The sequence below is a fragment of the Amblyomma americanum genome, chromosome 10 (genome assembly GCF_052857255.1).
Source record: "Amblyomma americanum isolate KBUSLIRL-KWMA chromosome 10, ASM5285725v1, whole genome shotgun sequence".
Classification (NCBI taxonomy): Eukaryota; Metazoa; Arthropoda; class Arachnida; order Ixodida; family Ixodidae; genus Amblyomma; species Amblyomma americanum.
Window position 1 is genome coordinate 116,734,229 of NC_135506.1, and position 16,945 is coordinate 116,751,173.

Here is a 16,945-nt window from a genome sequence, read left to right on the forward strand (position 1 = left end):
ATAAGTGGCGAGTCTGTGCCAGGATTCATTTCCTTTTGTTCTTTTTGCTTTGTCTCGGATCTTTCCAATCTCTCGACGGCAGAAAGTATGGATTTGGCAAAAACGTTAGAACTGGCGCTAAAGCTTGGGTTAACTAAAGTAGAGGCGATGCGTCTCTAGGACGAGGAGGCAAAGAGGCAGAGAGAGGAGGCAGATAGGCAGAGAGAGGAAAGGGCGCAAGCACGCGCAGACGCTCGTGAAGCAGAACGCGAGGCGAAAAGAGCTCGCGAGGCGGAAGAGCGAGAAAAGAGCTCGCGAGGCAGAAGAACAGCAGAAGGATAGAACGGGAGAAGGAGTTTATCTTGTAAAAACAGGCGCATGTCGCTGGAGGATATGAGGAGATCACGGACAATGATCAGCGTTCCTTAGCGGGTACAGAATCTCCTAGACCGGCCAGAGTTTGTCCAAGGAAGCTGATGGCTCCTTTCGATGACAGAGATGATCTGGGCGCATATCTGCAACGATTCGAGCGGATAGCTTTGGTGCAAGGCTGGGAGCGCAGTGAATGGGCCACGGCATTGAGCATGTGTTTAGTCGGAGAGGCGCTGAATCTGTTTGGAAGGATGCCCGCTGCTGATTCCATGGACTACGAGAAAGTCTAAACGGCGCTCATCCAAAGATTCAGGCTCACGGCAGAGGGTTTTAGTGAGAGATTTCGCGCCGCGAAGCCTGAGGATTCGGAAACCGCGAAGCAGTTTTCCTGCAGGCTATCCAACTATTTTGATAGGTGGCTTGATATGTCAAACACAGAAAAGAGTGTTGAAGGCGTGAGTGACAAGCTGGTCACAGAGCAATTTGTAGCGTGTTGCAGCTCAAAGCTGGCGCTATTCCTGAAAGAAATTTGTGTTCGCTGGAAGAGTTCGCGGACACTGCAGACCAATTCCTCGAGGCTCAAGGGTTAAGAAATTTGAGTAAGGCAAAGGAGGAAACCCAAAAGACCTTAGAGACAGATGCGGCAAAGCCAAGATCATATGGCGGTGCATCTAAGGCGCCAGTAAGGTGTTTTCTCTGCGGCAAGGTGGGACACCGTGCAGCTGACTATCGGGCTAGTAGCGCTGCCCAGAAAACACAGGTTGTGTGTCAAGGTTGTAAGAGGAGGGGTTATACTCCGGATGAGTGCCGATACAGAACTCAGGACCGAGCTGCATGCGTTGTCGACTCTAGGGTAGAACTTGTCACGCCACCGGAAGTTCCACAACTGAAAGGAGAGCAAACGTCGCTGGAAAATCAGGCAGTGAGTGGAACACCCAAGTCGAAAGCAGCAATGCCGGTGGTGGTTGGGCAAATAGGGGACCGTCCTCTATTGGTGCTTAGAGACAGCGGAGCCAACACAGTCTTGGTTCGGAGAAGCCTGGTGAAGGACGAGGATCTTACAGGGGAAGCATCGGCCGTCACTCTGGTAGACAGCACAGTAAGGTATTTTCCTGAAGCCAGGATTCTAGTGTCCACGCCATATTATACTGGGCAGGTAGTGGCAAAATGCGTAGACCAACCCATCTACGATCTCATCTTGGGAAAAATTACGGGTGCAAGAAGCGTTGAAGACCCCGATCCCGAGTGGAGGATGCTCGACCGTGAAGAACATTCAAAGGAGGAAAGGCCTGCGACAGCTCAGACGGGTGCAGTCAGTTTTTCGTCGGCAGTGGAGACAAGAGCTCAAGCGACAGCCCGAGTAACGCAGCGTCCGCTCTCTACTCCTGTTACTATGTGTCTGAGCGTAACACCGGGCGAAATTGCAATTAGGCAAAAAGAAGACACGAGCTTGAAGGCCTGCTTCGAAAGAGTCGAGGAAAAGGTGAAAAGAAAGAAGAGTCGGACGTCATTCGAGTATCAATTGGTAAATGGTCTTTTGCACAGGGAATGCATATTTAGTTCTGGAAGGTGGGTCCAACAGCTGGTGTTACCAAGAGATATGCGAGAGACCGTGCTACGCTTAGGACATGACGCCATTATGGCCGGACACCAGGGTGTTCAAAAAACGGTGTCTAGGATCACCGAGGAGTTCTTTTGGCCGGGTGTTCAGAGTGACATTAAGCGCTTTGTTCGCTCATGTGGTGTGTGCCAGCGCACAGTTGCGAAGGGAAGAATTGATCCTGTACCTCTGGGCAAGATGACAGCCATCGACCTACCGTTTCAAAGAGTGGCTATTGACACGGTGGGGGTGGGATAAGGTACTAATAAACCCCAATTTCAATGAAGACAGAAGATAACGTTGGAGCGGACTTCATGTGTAGAGCCAACTGAACAGCTCTAGTTATCTCTGGGATGTATCTTGCTGCTGTTGTTGTGTTAATGTATCTCTGGGATTTATCTTGTGGTTGTTGTTGCTGTTGTTGGTGTTATGTGATTATACTAGAGTGTGTTGTGGACACGAACATGTTTATTAAGGACTCTGTACGGACAGCGGCAGTGGTGTGTTAGTGTTCTGAAAACGCAATTTGGTGTGCTATGTTAGTGGCGTGCTCATGGCGTGTGCTGGACATCTGCGGTGTGGTGTGTGCTGGGTCCAGAATCGCCACAGAAGATAGTCGGTTGGCTGGATGGCTTGGAGATGAAGGTGACGTGTGCAGTTTTTCATGGAAAAACTCTTGAGAGAGGGGGCCCTTGTCACATATATTAAGGAACCTATATTAAATTTTAAAGAAAAGAGTTGTGAAGGAGACAACGTGAATTAACCGAAGAATAAAGAAGAGGAAGAAGCATACGGTGAGGTTGAGAGAGATGATTGGTGGAGAAGAATTCGGTGAGGTGGAGAGAGATGATTGGTGGAGAAGAGAAGACGACGACAAGGCTTACGTGGATTAACACCGAGAAGAAGGGAACGCGCTCGTGCTGCTTGGACCGCTGGCCAAGATCTCTGGAGGAGTGGGTCGTGCTCGTGTGACGTAGCCCAGCAACCCAGGCTTCGGTGCAGCGGCTAAGTACCTGGCGGTGTGGCGCTATCTTCCTAAATTCTCCTTCTTTTTGTCTGTGCCTGCTTGCTCCTGTTCTGGGGGGATCGGGCACGGGACGAGAGCTTAATGTCTACTTCTTCTCCCGGCCAGGGGTTTTCCCCTTGGTCGGCATCTCTTCCTCAAGACCAGCTCCCAATTGATCTCTTTTTCCGCGGTGGTGTTACGAGCATTCCTGTCGCTTTAGTGCCTTCTGATGGAGGCGCTATCCGACTGAACAACCCGGAGGCAGTGCAGGCGGCCCTTCAGTTCACATCGAAGCACTTTATGCACATTACCGATGTCCGGCAGCTCGGCAGGGGTGGTGTTTTGTGCAGGTCGCCGGATAAAGACTGTATTGAAGACCTGCTAAAGTGTACGACCTTCGCCAACCACCCGGTGAGCGCATTCATTCCGCCTCATATAGCATGTTCCAAGGGCTTGGTCCGAGGGGTCGACTCTCGATTGAGCCCTGCGGAAACGCTTGAGAACCTCTCGCCTGCAGGAATGATTGCTGTCCATCGATGCAGCAGGATGGTTGACGGAGTAAAAATTCCTACGGAGTCCGTCATTGCCACATTTGCAGGAATATTTTGCCCGTCAGAGATTAAGGTGTGGCCATTGGTTTTTCGTGTAGATGCCTTTAACTCTCGGCCCCTTCAGTGTCCAAACTGCTGGCGATTTGGCCACAGCGGCAAAACCTGCAAATCGGCCTTACGCTGCTGTGCCTATGGGGAACGTCATTGCAGAGAGGAATGTCCTGAACAGCAAGAGAAAGGTTGTTTGTGTAGCGGTGCTCACCCTGCAGATTCACCTGACTGTCCTGCACGAGCACAAGAAGTTCAGGTGCTCGAGGTTATAGACAAGCGCAGATGCACGCGGAGAGAGGCTTTTGCCGCAGTCAAGGAGAGAGCCTCAGGCTACTCTAGTGTGGCCGCCAAATGCCCACCCATAATGGACTCTAGTTGATCCCAGGCTATTACAGCGGCAGTTGAGAAAGCTGTGGCAAATGCAATGGATCGCATTATGGAAACCGTGTCCTGTGCATTTAGCAGGTCATAGCTGCTCAGATGACCAATATTCTGCAGGCTTCCACCGCTCCGCTCTTGTCTCCTTTGGCTTTGGAAGCTACCCCTCCTTCTGTAGTAATCGATTACGCTCCATAGGGCTAAAAACAATGTGAGCAACCAAAGACTTCTCAGGCCTTTCCTTCGACCAGCGTTATGGACGCATCCTCTATGGACTGTATGGATATGGAGTCTGATCTCCGCGCCCAGAAACAAAGTGGGTCTCCTCTGAATATTGCAGGCCCATCTTGCCCCCAGTCAAAGACAAAGAAAAGTAACGCAAGTCAAAATGCTAAGACCAGGATTCTAGAAAAGGCAGTCGCGGCTGCGGCACTCTCGCCAAGATAGGGTTCTTAAGTGTACTACAGTGGAATTGTCGATCTATATTCTCAGCTTCAACAGATTTAAATTACCTATGCAATCAGCTTCTACCAGATTTAGTTGCTTTACAGGAAACATGGCTAACTTCAAATTTCAATTATCGTCTCAAGAATTACCGTCCGTTCCGGCTTGACCGGTCATCACGAGGGGGAGGGTTGTAAGTGCTCATTTCTACAAAGTTTTGCCACAGGGCATGCATTTCTTTCCAATATGTGGACAATGAATGTGAAATCCTTGCGGTTGACCTCAGCGTCCCAGGGAAACAGCCCTTTACGGTAGGTATTGCATATTTCCCGTCTTGTGCGCGTGACACTCGGCCCCTTGACTCACTCATGTCTAGTAGCCGATCTCACGTTCTATTACCTGGAGAGTTCAATTCGCACCATGTGACGTGGGGGCTTAAAACAGGCAGCTTTGGTTCTCGACTATTTGATTGGGCTTCTGACAACAATTTGATTTGCAACAATTTCGGATTGCCTACGTTTGTTCGGAGCCAATGCCGCTCTGCCTTGGATTTAACTTTTTCCTTCCAACGAGTCTCTGTTATGTCTTGGGCGCCTGTTGACTGTGCAACAAACAGTGATCATCTGCCGATTAGTTTCAAGTTTGCGTGTAAATTAACTCTTTCTGAGCGACATCAGCGCACGTTAATAAATTACAGTTGCTTTAAAGACACGCTAAAATCAGCCCTCCAAGTCACTTCAGACACTTGCGCTCAGACAAGTGCCGAAAGCAAGGCTGCACATCTATGTTCAGTACTGGACCATGCAAGGCAAAAGTCTGAATTTTTGCTTAAGAGCTCAAAAGGTGCAATCGCGAACAATTGGTGGAATGCTGAGTGCACGCGTGCATATAGACGACGGAAAGCAGCTTGGAAGAAACTTCTCATCAATCAATGCCCAAAAAATTGGTTGGATTATAAATATGTTGCAGCAACATTTAAGCGCACCGTCGCCCGTGCAAAGGAGGAGTGTAACACAAATCATTACGATTTTCTTTCACAATCAGGAAATAAACGATTTTTGTTTAATTTTATGAGGCGAAACAAGGTGATTCCACCGGCTGCCAACATTGAATCCCTCGTTCAGTCCCCGGCTGACATCGCAAAGGCCTTAGAGGATATTGCGTGTGGCTTAGAGCTTCGCTTTACATCTGCCTTACCTTCTCCTACTATATTTACATGCACCTCAAGTGATTTCACTGAGGTCTCTATGCCTGAGCTGTCGCAAATTGTTCTGCGCTTATCCCCGGCGGCTCCTGGCCTCGATAAGGTCACTTCATCTATGATGAAAATTTTGTCCAATGAATCTCCTGCAGACCTGTTGGCTCTAGTTAACCATTCTATTAAAGGTCCTTGGATACCGCATGAGTGGCGTCTTGCTAAAATAGTTCCACTGCAAGGGGAGGGTTTAACTTTAGACAATATACGCCCTATTTCCTTAACATCGAACCTAGTGAAATTGGTGGAAAGGGTCCTTCTCAGCCGTGTCATGTCATTCATTTCAGAAAATGCTATATTTTGTCCATGTCAAATTGGTTTCATGCCGGGTTGTTCAATTTGGTGTGCTCATACTGACCTAGAGAGTCGTATTAAATTAGCTCGTAATAGAAAACAGTTTGCTGCGCTTGTCACCTTAGATGTCAGTAAAGCATACGACAGCGTTGAGCACTCGATTCTATTACTAAGATTACAGGAGCTTAACTTCCCAAGCTATTTTTTAGCCTGGATTTCTGCTTTTTTGGAAAATAGAGAGTTTTACTGTTGCCAAAATGGTGTTTCCTCAAGGAGATTTCCACAGATAAGAGGTGTACTGCAAGGATCAGTTCTCTCACCTGTTCTCTTTAACATTTTTCCAAGCTCAATTCCATGCATTCAAAATGTAAAAACTTATGTGTACGCCGACGATATTGCATATTTTGCAACAGCAGGTGACATTCACACTCTTTATCGAACCCTGCAAAATTACCTCAGTGTTCTTGACTACTGGTTAGGAAGAATTCATTTGTCCCTTAATGTGAAGAAATGCGGATTGTTAGTATTTCCAGTTTCTGTTCCTGTAAATATCTGCCTGGTCTATAGAAATAACATAATACCTCAAGTTCAGACGGTGAAGTATCTCGGAGTAATATAAGACTCTACTCTTTCCTGGCGGCCACACATTGGGCAACTTTCTGCAAAAGGAGTTCGGGCCATTGGCATCCTGCGCAGGCTTTGTATTGCTAGGTCAGGCATGAGAAGGCATACGCTTCTGATGATTTATAAAATGTACGTCCGCCCAATTTTGGAGTTCGGGTGTGTTTTATTTTCAGGAGCTCCTGCCTATAAACTTCGCCCTCTTGTGCTGTTGGAGCGTGAGGCGTTGCGCCTTTGTCTTGGGCTCCCAAAATACGTCGCCAATGCTGTTCTGCACCTTGAGGCGCGAATGCCATTGTTATCAGCTAGGTTTCGCCTTTTAACAGTTCAAACATTTTTAAAATTGTGGGACTCACCTCTTCACGCTTCCAGTATAATATTTCTTAGTCAAACTTCCGCCTTTTTTAGTGCTGCCTGGTCTCGTTTTCATACCCCGCAGATATGCTGCGTGCAGTCCCTCCTTGATCCCATAAATATTCATTTCACATATGTCCGCCAATTGTGTAACAACTCATCATCTGTCCAGATTGAATTCGATGACATTTTCCCATCGAATGCAAAGCTGCAGCCCTTCCCGCTTCTTCAGGGTCTGTTGCAGGACCACCTCAGGTCCTTTCCCTCTCATGTTCTTATTGCTACCGATGCCTCGCAGGATCGCGAGAAGGCAGGTGTGGGAATTTTTTCACCTTCACTGGATTAATCTTTTTCTCTCCGTCTTCCTGACTTCACTCCCATTTTTCTGGCTGAATTATTAGCAGTAATCTTAGCCTTACGAAACTAGAAACTACCGTTTCCCAGGTTGTGGTTATGACAGACTCTCTGTCCATTTGCTCTTCCTTATCCTCACCCACTGAGTCTCGGGCATTACGCCTCTTTAAGTTCCTGATTCCGCTCCATCTAAATTCGGTAAGGTCGATTTGGGTACCAGGTCACATGGGCTTTCGCTTAAATGAGGTTGCAGATTCCTTAGCAAGAGCCTCTCCCTGCGGCCCAATTGTTGCTGTCCTGCCAACGTGTGCATATGCAGCTGCGGTGAGGTTTCGCCGCTACACAATATTTCAGGAATTTGCTGCCTCGACTCTTACACCATCTCCCGAATATCAGCATCTTCTGCATCCTTGGAGTAGCAGACTTGCGCTCACGCAGACTAGAGGTCTCTTTCACGCGCTTGCGTTGCCGGGTTCCCCTTCTAAATTTCTACCTTCACAAATCTGGCCTGGCGGCTTCCCCACTGTGCCCTTTTTGTGCCGAACCTGAGACAATAGATCACTTCCTGCTGTTCTGCCGCCACTTCTCTCATTTGAGGAAGCATCTTTTGCAAATTCCATTTCATCAACTGGGCTTGCCTGTGTCCTCCGCGGTTGTTCTTTCCATTGGCGCTTCTTTGCTTGGACGAAGCGACAGGAGTGTGCGCTCTGCTGTGCAAAATTTTCTTCAAGAAACGCAGCGCATCCCATTCTAATTTCTTCTTCCCGCTCTCAGTCAGTACGACATTGAAACATTACGGGCATTGCATACTATTATGCACAATAAGCCATTGTCCCGTCTTCGACCTCGAAGTTAACAGGACCCCTGTCCTTCCGTCTTCCAATCTATCAGGCTAAAACCTATTACCACTCCTTTTCCCGTCAAAACTTTCCTGTTTCCAGCAATTAACCGCCTAGCTGGGTCTTGGCCACTCCCCCGTAGTGGGTATGTGCCAGCAATGTCTGAGGCCTTCCTTCCTTCCTATAAAAGGGCGAGTGAGAGCGAGGCACTGGGGGGAACAGCAGAGAAGCAGAGGCTGCGGTGAGTCAGGGACACATCGGCTGGAAGAGAGCGACGCCGGCTACTGCTCCGGTGAGCTCGCGTTCTACGGCAACGCATCGTGGACTTCCTGCCGTGCCTGAGCCCGTTCCGGGGAATCAACAGAGGACGCTACCACCTGCTACGGCCAGGGGTGTCTCCAGCGCTGTTGCCACCCATCCGGGTGGTGCCCCCAACGACAACACCGGCATCACCTCCACGGGCGCTTGGACCTGGAGCTTGTACGACGAAGCCAGCGACGCCAGCCCAAGCGCGTCGAACGCCGCCAGCGACGCCAGCCCAAGCACGTCGAACGCCGCCTCGACACCGGATACTGGATCCATGCAACGCCGCAGCCACACCGAACCAAACGTGAGCACGAACGCCGAACGCTAGTAGTAGACGCTGATAGCAGTGTGCCCGGGTCGTGTGTATTTATAGCATTTGTGTTATGTGTTAGTTTTGTTATTTTTGTATTCTAGTGTGTGTGTCACGTAGGCTGTATTAAATGTGCGTTTGTGTGGGTACACCCGTCGCCTAGTCCGTTATTTCGGTCCGAGTGTTCTCTGGAGAGATCCGTGACACCGAGGAGCTGTTGGGAGCGGGCGCGGAGCACTGTGCATGAAGAACTGGAGCAAATACGCTTCGAAGCTACACAGGTAAGTGTCGCTGCCGTAGCGGCAGTGGTCCGGAGAGTGATGCAACCATCACCAGTGCCACGTACGTGATGACCTACAGCGATGTGCGCGCTCGTCTGTGTGTTTCCTTGTTCTCTGTATCTCGCCCTTTCTTACTGTTTTCTTCCGGATCGGGAAGTCATTCGGGGTAAGTAATTTTTGAATATCTATTGCTATACAGGAATGAGCGCATAAGGCGAACACGGACGTATTGGGTGAAAGGGATGAGCGCTTTACTTGCAACAGCCTTTATTTGACTAAGATCGCTTATACAGCTTCATTTCTACGCGTCCACCAAGGCACAGTCCCCAAACAGTCACCTTGCAACAGATATGAATCAAGAAGAGGTACAGGTATGTGTCAAGAAAAGATATTTCACTCCCGCGAAGCACAACAGAGGTATCACCGATGTAGTTGTCTCCTCGTTTCTTGAAATAAAACGCTTCTACAAGCTCTCGTTCTGTTTTGACGCGGCTCTTCAGTAACACTTTGCAATCCGATAAGCGAGGACCGCAGGCGACCCCGATACGTTTCTTCCTGGAAGCTAGGCAGTGGTTTGGAAGATAAAATTTTTTTTTCCTAGTTTGTTCTTGTGCTCACGCAGCCGATCGTGAAGACAATGTCCAGTCTGCCCAACGTATACCTTGCCGCATCTCAGCGGGAGACTCATATACAACTCCTTTCTTGCAGGCCACTTGGGTTTTCGGTGTTTTACACCGCATTCTTGCACTTTTTCTTTTTCCTTAGCAATGCGCGAGCACAGGCCGGTGAGCTTTCGCGGAGCAGTGAATGCCCCGTCTACCCCGTACCTATTGGCCACCTTCTTGAGGTTGTTGGAGGTTTGGCGAGCGTAAGGTACGACCTCCGGCCTTGATAGCTTCTTTGCGGCTTGTGGAAGGTTGCTCTGTTTGCTGCCCTTTAACTTCTTCAGCAAGGACTGCGTCACGACGAGTACGAGAGAGGGGGGAACCTGCCTTCTGCAGCATAGAGACCTCTGACATAAAGCATGCGTGCATAGCATGGTGACAGGACTCAGTAAGTAAGGATAAAATGCAGATGCGATAGCCCTCTTGACATTCTTAGAATGATTGAAATGATATGGCAGCAAATCTTTCTTTGCGCGCGGAATGTATATGCAGCAAACATCTCAAGGGCGAAAGGTTAGAATGATATCTAAAAACCGAAGATGGTTATCACTGCTAAGCAGTTCATGAGTGAAGGTGAGTCCCATGCCTTTTCGATCAAACTTATCTAAAACATCAGCTACGGCTTCGCCACAATTAAAACCGATTCCATTGCAAAGTACTAGCCAACCATCTACATATTTAAAGACGTGGGCTATACGGTCTGTGTTAAAAGCCTCACTCAAAGAGCGGTCAATTTCATATACACACATATTACAAAGGACGGGGGAAACACTGGAGCTTATGCAAATTCTTCATTTCTGTAGATACGTTTGGTCGTTAAAATCGATGAAAGTGGCATTGAGGTAAAGCCCAAGTAGTGACATGAAGTTGTCCACATTCGCACCGGTAGAGTTAATGGCTGTGACGCCATTCGTTTCTATGCACTCACGCACAGCAGTAAAGAGGTCTGGACGTTGTAGACAGTAACAAGATATTGCACATCATTCGAAAAAAAAACAGACAATGCTTCTCTCAGATTGAAGAAAGGCTATCACCTCATAAGAATTCTTAGTAGCATACGGGTCTTCAAGTTTTAGTGTTTTTAGGTGCTTGAGTAGGGAATGACTGAGTTCTCATTGCCAGGCGTTTCTTTCGCTTACGATGGACCGAAACGGTATTTCGCTCTTGTGCGCTTTCGCGGCGAAAAAAAAAACTGAAAGGCAGTTCTTTTTAGCGTTGCTAATGGCAGTGGCTAATCTATTTAGTTGCAGTTCCTTGCAAAGTGACACTGTGCTGTTCTTCACTCCCTTTGTTTTCACTTCCAAGTTCTTCAAGTTTTTTGTCACTGGTTCGACTGCCCTTTCGTTGAAGAGACCTCCCGGTATTACAACAAAACCGCTCTCTTTCTCTGCTTGCATAAGCTGTACGTCAACTGGAGGAGCAAATATTCTCGCCGTGGGATCGGCTTGGTGGCCGGAAGGGCTGGGTTTTCCGACATTCCTGGTAAGGATGTCGATGCCGTCCAAAAGGCACCTTTCCTGTTTTTTTTCGTTGCTTTGTTTGCAGCTGTCGGTTGAGGGAAAGCCATTCGTGTGGTTTCTGTGTGGCTTGCACGCTGAATTTTGGGCCTCTCTTAACGACTGACGCAATTACTTCAGGAACTACAGCTCCTCCAAAGATCAGCACTTCTTCGCTTTCTTCAGTTCCTCCAGGCGTTTCATGACTTGGCTGATGGAGTACTTCCACCAAACCTGTTTGGTCTGGGCTTTGAGCTTCTTGCTTTCTCGTTGTCTGATGGCCGCGAGGCACTCCTGGTGTTGGGCGTAGCATGCCTCACGTAGAAGACCTTGAAGCATTCTAACTTGGTTACACAGTTCGGACAGGAGGATCCTCCACACTCGTCTGGCGTGGTCAACGGAGGATTTACAAGAGACCAAATATGGCTGTGACTTCACTTTGTACGATGCCTTTTCGCAGGAAGAAACCGAGTAGCCTGGCATGGCGAAAATGCCTCGTTACATGTGAAGTAACCGCCATTTCCTGCCATTTCCTGCCACTTCCGCCATTTACTCGGCCCATTTCATGAGTCCTCACTCGGTAACCGTTACATTGTGGTCGCTACCGACGATTTCAGCTGATACTGTGAGACCAAGCCTGTTTTCCGTGGTACCGCTGCTGATATTGCGACCTCCTTCATTAAAGACATTGTGCTTCGTCACGGTGCACCCACCATCGTATTAATTGACAGGGGAGCAGCGTTAACCTCGACACTGAGCGGCAATAGAACAGTAAAAACTAATCCGCCGTGGTGCTCAGTAGATATGGCGCTCGGCTGCTGACCCAAAACACGCGGGTTCGATCCCGACCGCGGCGGTCGAATTTCGATGGAGGCGAAATTCGAGAGGCCCGTGTACTGTGCGATGTCGCTGCACGTTAAATCATCCTAGGTGGTCCAAATTGCCGGAGCCTTTCACTACGGCGTCCCTCATAGCCTGAGTCGCTTTGGGATGTTAAACCCTCATAAAGCATAAACCTATCCGCAGTAAAAGCTATATACCTTAAGCCAACCTTTCAGCATGAGATTTACAGTCTTATGCCGCTCCGAAACAGTAATGCTCTATATTATATTGCAAACGTTCATGTATTGCCGATAAACTGCGTACTTCCCTAATTACTCCGGTACTTTCTTTCATACACAATTTAAGTTATAGAGTTGGGCGCTCTCCAGACAAAATGAAATGTAATAAGGCTCCTGTAATTTTGGCAACTATCTACCGCGCGATTTCAGTACTTCCAGTTTTCACTAAGACAACGAAAAATAATTTTCTCAATTGTAACAAGATTTTTTGACAAGTGAAAAACTTTTATTGAACATTTGCATAGTTCGGCGGCAGCAGGATCCGCGTCGTCTTCATATCAAGCGGTCCCGGATTCCGTCTTCGCAAGGTCGGGCCCTCATTCCAGGGCTCCGCTGAGCCGCGCTGCCTCGTAAGCGTGCTGCACCAGGGTCCTTTGGACCGTGAGATCGCTGCTGACGAGCCGGCTCTCCCATTGCACCGCAATTGTGTATTTGTGTTGGTGGAATTCTATGTTTCGCTCACATTCCCATGTGATGTGGTACAGCGTTGGTAACGCCCCGCACCACGGGCATGTGGCTCTGTATTGTGTCGGAAACATCTTGTTTAGTATGTGTAAATTTGGAAAAATACCCGTCTGCAGTCTGCGCCACCCGGTAGCCTCTTCCTTTGTTAGTGCCTTGTGTGGCGGAGGATATTTATACCTTAAGCCCCTGTATAGGGCCAGGTGCTCTGCATACCCCCCGTCGCAGGCTCGGGTGCAAAAGTCGTCCGGTAATCCCGCTCGGAAACTCATCGCTCGAGCATGGCCGTCCGCTCTTTCATTTCCCTTAATACCTGCATGTCCGGGTATCCAAACCAGGCTGTGTATGTGTTTTGTGTCTGAGACACGCGCTTTTCTGAGTATGTTCATGGCTGCGGCACCTATCCTTCCCCTAGTGTAGTTCCTACATGCCTCTTCCGAGTCTGTAAGTATGTTTAGAGATTTGTTTCCCTGGGAGCCGCAAGCGACCGCTAGAGCTATGGCAACCTCCTCGGCTTCTGTTGCGTCCGCAGCCTCTGCCGCTGCACAGGTGATCAGTTCTCCCTGGTGGTCGACTACTACAGCCGCGGCCGTGCGCTTCCTATCCATCAGGTACAGCGCCGCGTCCGTGAAGACCGTGTTTTCCAGATTGGCTAAGCCTCGCTCGATATACTCGGCTCTTGCTTTCCGTCTTCCTTCGTGCAGGTTCGGATCCATGTTCCTGGGCAGGGGTGCGACCCGAATGGCTTTTCTAATTCCATCCGGGACGTCCCTGTACCTGTCAAGGCGCTCTTGTGTTTCCACCCCTATTCTTTTCAGCAGTTCCCGGCCTGTTGGCGTGCCTCGGAGTCTCGTATACTGTGCCCTGATTTGGGCCTCCCTCATCTCTTGGAAGGTGTTACTAATCCCTAGCTGGAGTAGTTTCTCGTTCGGTGTGTTCCTAGGTAGATGCAGGGCGGTCTTATATGCCTTCCTTAATATTACATCTATATGTTCCATGTCGGCTTTGGTTTGTATCTGGTAGGGCAGTGAACAGGTGACTCGGCTGACTATCAGGCTGCTCACGAGTCTTAGCGTGTCTTCCACTTTCATGCCGTACCGCCTATGCGAGACTCTGCTGATCATTCTTCCTACTTGCTCTGCTGCTTTACTTAGTAGGCTGATGGTGTGGCTGCATTTCTTGCTTCTTTGCAGCCACATACCTAGCACCCTTATCATGTCTTTCTCTGGGATCCTCTGCCCTTCCAGGTAGACTTCCAGCTCCGCTTAAGTGGGATGTCTTCCGACTCTCAGCAGCTCCGATTTCTCGGTTGAGCATCTGAGGCCTCTTTTTCTGGTGTACTTCTCCAAGCACGCGGCTGCTTCCTGTAGTCTGTCCTCCTTCTCCCCCAGAGAGCCCTGGGTGACCCATACCGTGACATCGTCGGCATACATCGCGTGTTTTATCCCTGGTATCCTCTCGAGTTGCCGCGCAAGCCCGATCATCGCAACGTTGAATAATATCGGTGAGATGACCGATCCCTGGGGAGTGCCCTTGCATGGTGTGCCGAAAGGGTCGCTTCTAAGGTCTCCAAGCCCGACTGTCGCAGTTCTATCGCTTAAGAAGGCGCTGACATAATTATGGACTCTTCTTCCGCAGTTGGTGTTATTGATTCCCTCCATGGTGGCGTTGTGGCTGACGTTGTCGAAGGCCCCCTTTATATCGAGGGCCATGGCCACGTTTTCCCCTGCTTTTGGCATCGTGGCCAGAACCTCCTCCTTAAGCTGTATTAGGATGTCTTGGGTAAACAGGTTCGCTCTAAAACCGTACATGCTATCCGGGTATAACCTTCCTCCTTCCAGATGTGTTTGAATCCTTTTGGTGATTATCCTCTCGTAGAGCTTACCTAGACATGATGTTAAGGAAATGGGTCTGAGGTTTTCGATCGATAGCTTTTTGCCTGGCTTTGGTATCATAACCACCATTGCGTGCTTCCATTTTTTGACAAAGAACACATAATAACTAATGCACGGTTTGGTTTCCGGAAGCCGACAGAAACTGCTTTACTAACGTTAAAAGAAAATAGTTTACAGTACAGTGTCAGTAATTTGTTCTCGCTGGTTACATAGATTTCAGTAGATCTTTTCACTGCTTGAACCATCACATTTTTTTAACCAAAATACAAGCTTACATATGGAATCCGCTGTAGGTGTTTAGCCTTGCTGAGGTCTTACCTCGGAAACAGGTTACAGATAGTGTTCACCAAAACCCTCATCCGTTTCACCTATAAAAAATGACATGACCCAAGGCAGTGTGTCAGCTAGGATGTAATGTATAAATGATTTGATCAATACAGTAATACACTAAATAAGCTGATAATAGTACCTTTTCAAACAGAATCTAATACCAATAGTGTAGCTTTGCTACGGCCTACCGAATCGAATACGAAGTTTAGCTGATAACTGAATTGAATACGAAGCAAATAGTGAGAGAACGGAATCGAGTACCAAGTGAATATTTTGACGAATGTTCACTACTTGTGAGAGTATTCAATGAGCAATTGCGAGGAACAGCGAAGAGCTGTTTTCGCCGGTATAGCTGTATCTGTTTAAATACTCAACACTGATCTCCATTTTGGAGGTCGCAACACGGCGTCAGAGTATTAACTTTATCACTATCGCGGCCGCATGGTAACGGGTCCTGTATGATCCTTGTTTTTGGAATAGTGATAGAAGAAAAATACGGCAGGCCTTATTTGAACTTCGCAGCAATTATTCGATAAGCATTCGAGAACTTTAGGGCATATTCTATTTGTTTCGAATAAATTTAAACATACAATAATTAAATCGTTCAAATAATCGAACACGAGGATATTCGTGGAATAAGAGACTGATTACTCATTGGCATTCACTCTAGACCAACACTGTTCCCACTTCGAGTTATTGATAAATTCGCTCTCGCCCTACCATAAGCGTGTCGTCCCGATTAGCTCAGTTGTTAGAGCGACTGCTCCGGTGAAGCGGTGGTCCCGGGTTCGAACCCACATGAGGGGACAAGACTCTGTGGCCCCGTTTCTTTGATGCCACGATGGCTTGAGCTGACTCCCATTACTTTGTTTGGGAAAAGTTATTTTAAAAAATTGGCTGTGGTTTAGCCCTGGTTAACCCTAGTTGAATTGCGAAAGCTTCATTTCTTCGGCACGCCGTCTACGCAGCATCTCATTCCGACGCTCTCGAGAACTCAAACCGGTCTCTTCCGCAGTTGAAGAGTCACTCCGGGACGTGGCACGACTTCTTTTGGCCGCATCTTCGTTACGACGCTTCTCGAGTCGAGCGGCGCGTTCTTCTGGAGTCTCTTGAACGCGTTGTCTCTTCCTCGCTTCGTTCTGTCGTTGTTTCGTCTCTTTCACGCTCTCCAAAACGACTACAATACACTGAGGCGAAGCGCATATATATATATATATATATATATATATATATATATATATATATATATATATATATATATATATATATATATATATATATATATATATATATATATATATATATATATATAATATGACGTTCCACTTCACAGTCGCGGTATTACAAGACGTGCTACGTCCGCCGCTATGGACGAGATTAATTTAAGTATTAATATCCCACTGATTAGCACTACACATAAAAACAATTGAACATTCCCCTATGCACCTTGGTTTCAATGATATATATATATATATATATATATATATATATATATATATATATATATATATATATATATATATATATATATATATATATATATATATATACCTATGGAGGGAGCCAACCAAGGTGCATAGGTGAATGTTTAATTTTTTTTATGTGTAGTGCTAATCAGTGGGATATTAATACTTCGATTATCTATCGCTTAAAGAAAATTAATTATAAAGCAGCAGAATAAACAACAATGCCGCCGGTGGGATCCGAACCCACAGCCTCCGAATATCACGTCCGGTGCTTTACCAACTAAGCTACGGCGACGGCTGTCCAATCTGCTGCTATAGTGGGTATTTATGTTTAGTGTGTGTAAGCGAACCTTGAGAGTGTTCACCAGCGCTACCCTTGTCCATAGCGGCGGAGGACTATATATATATATATATATATACAGTAAGTTGGGGAAGTCACATTGAAAAACGTTTGTAACGAATTTATTCAACGTTTCGACCAGGGACTGGTCTTTGTCAAGAATGATCGTACAGTG

General features: G+C 47.6%; 1 non-coding gene across 1 annotated transcript; it reads right to left on the bottom strand.

Moving 5' to 3' along the window:
- Positions 1-16,652: 16,652 nt before the first annotated feature.
- Positions 16,653-16,725, bottom strand: TRNAS-UGA (transfer RNA serine (anticodon UGA)). Its single transcript has one exon. It is a non-coding gene; the product is annotated as a tRNA-Ser (tRNA).
- Positions 16,726-16,945: the final 220 nt, after the last annotated feature.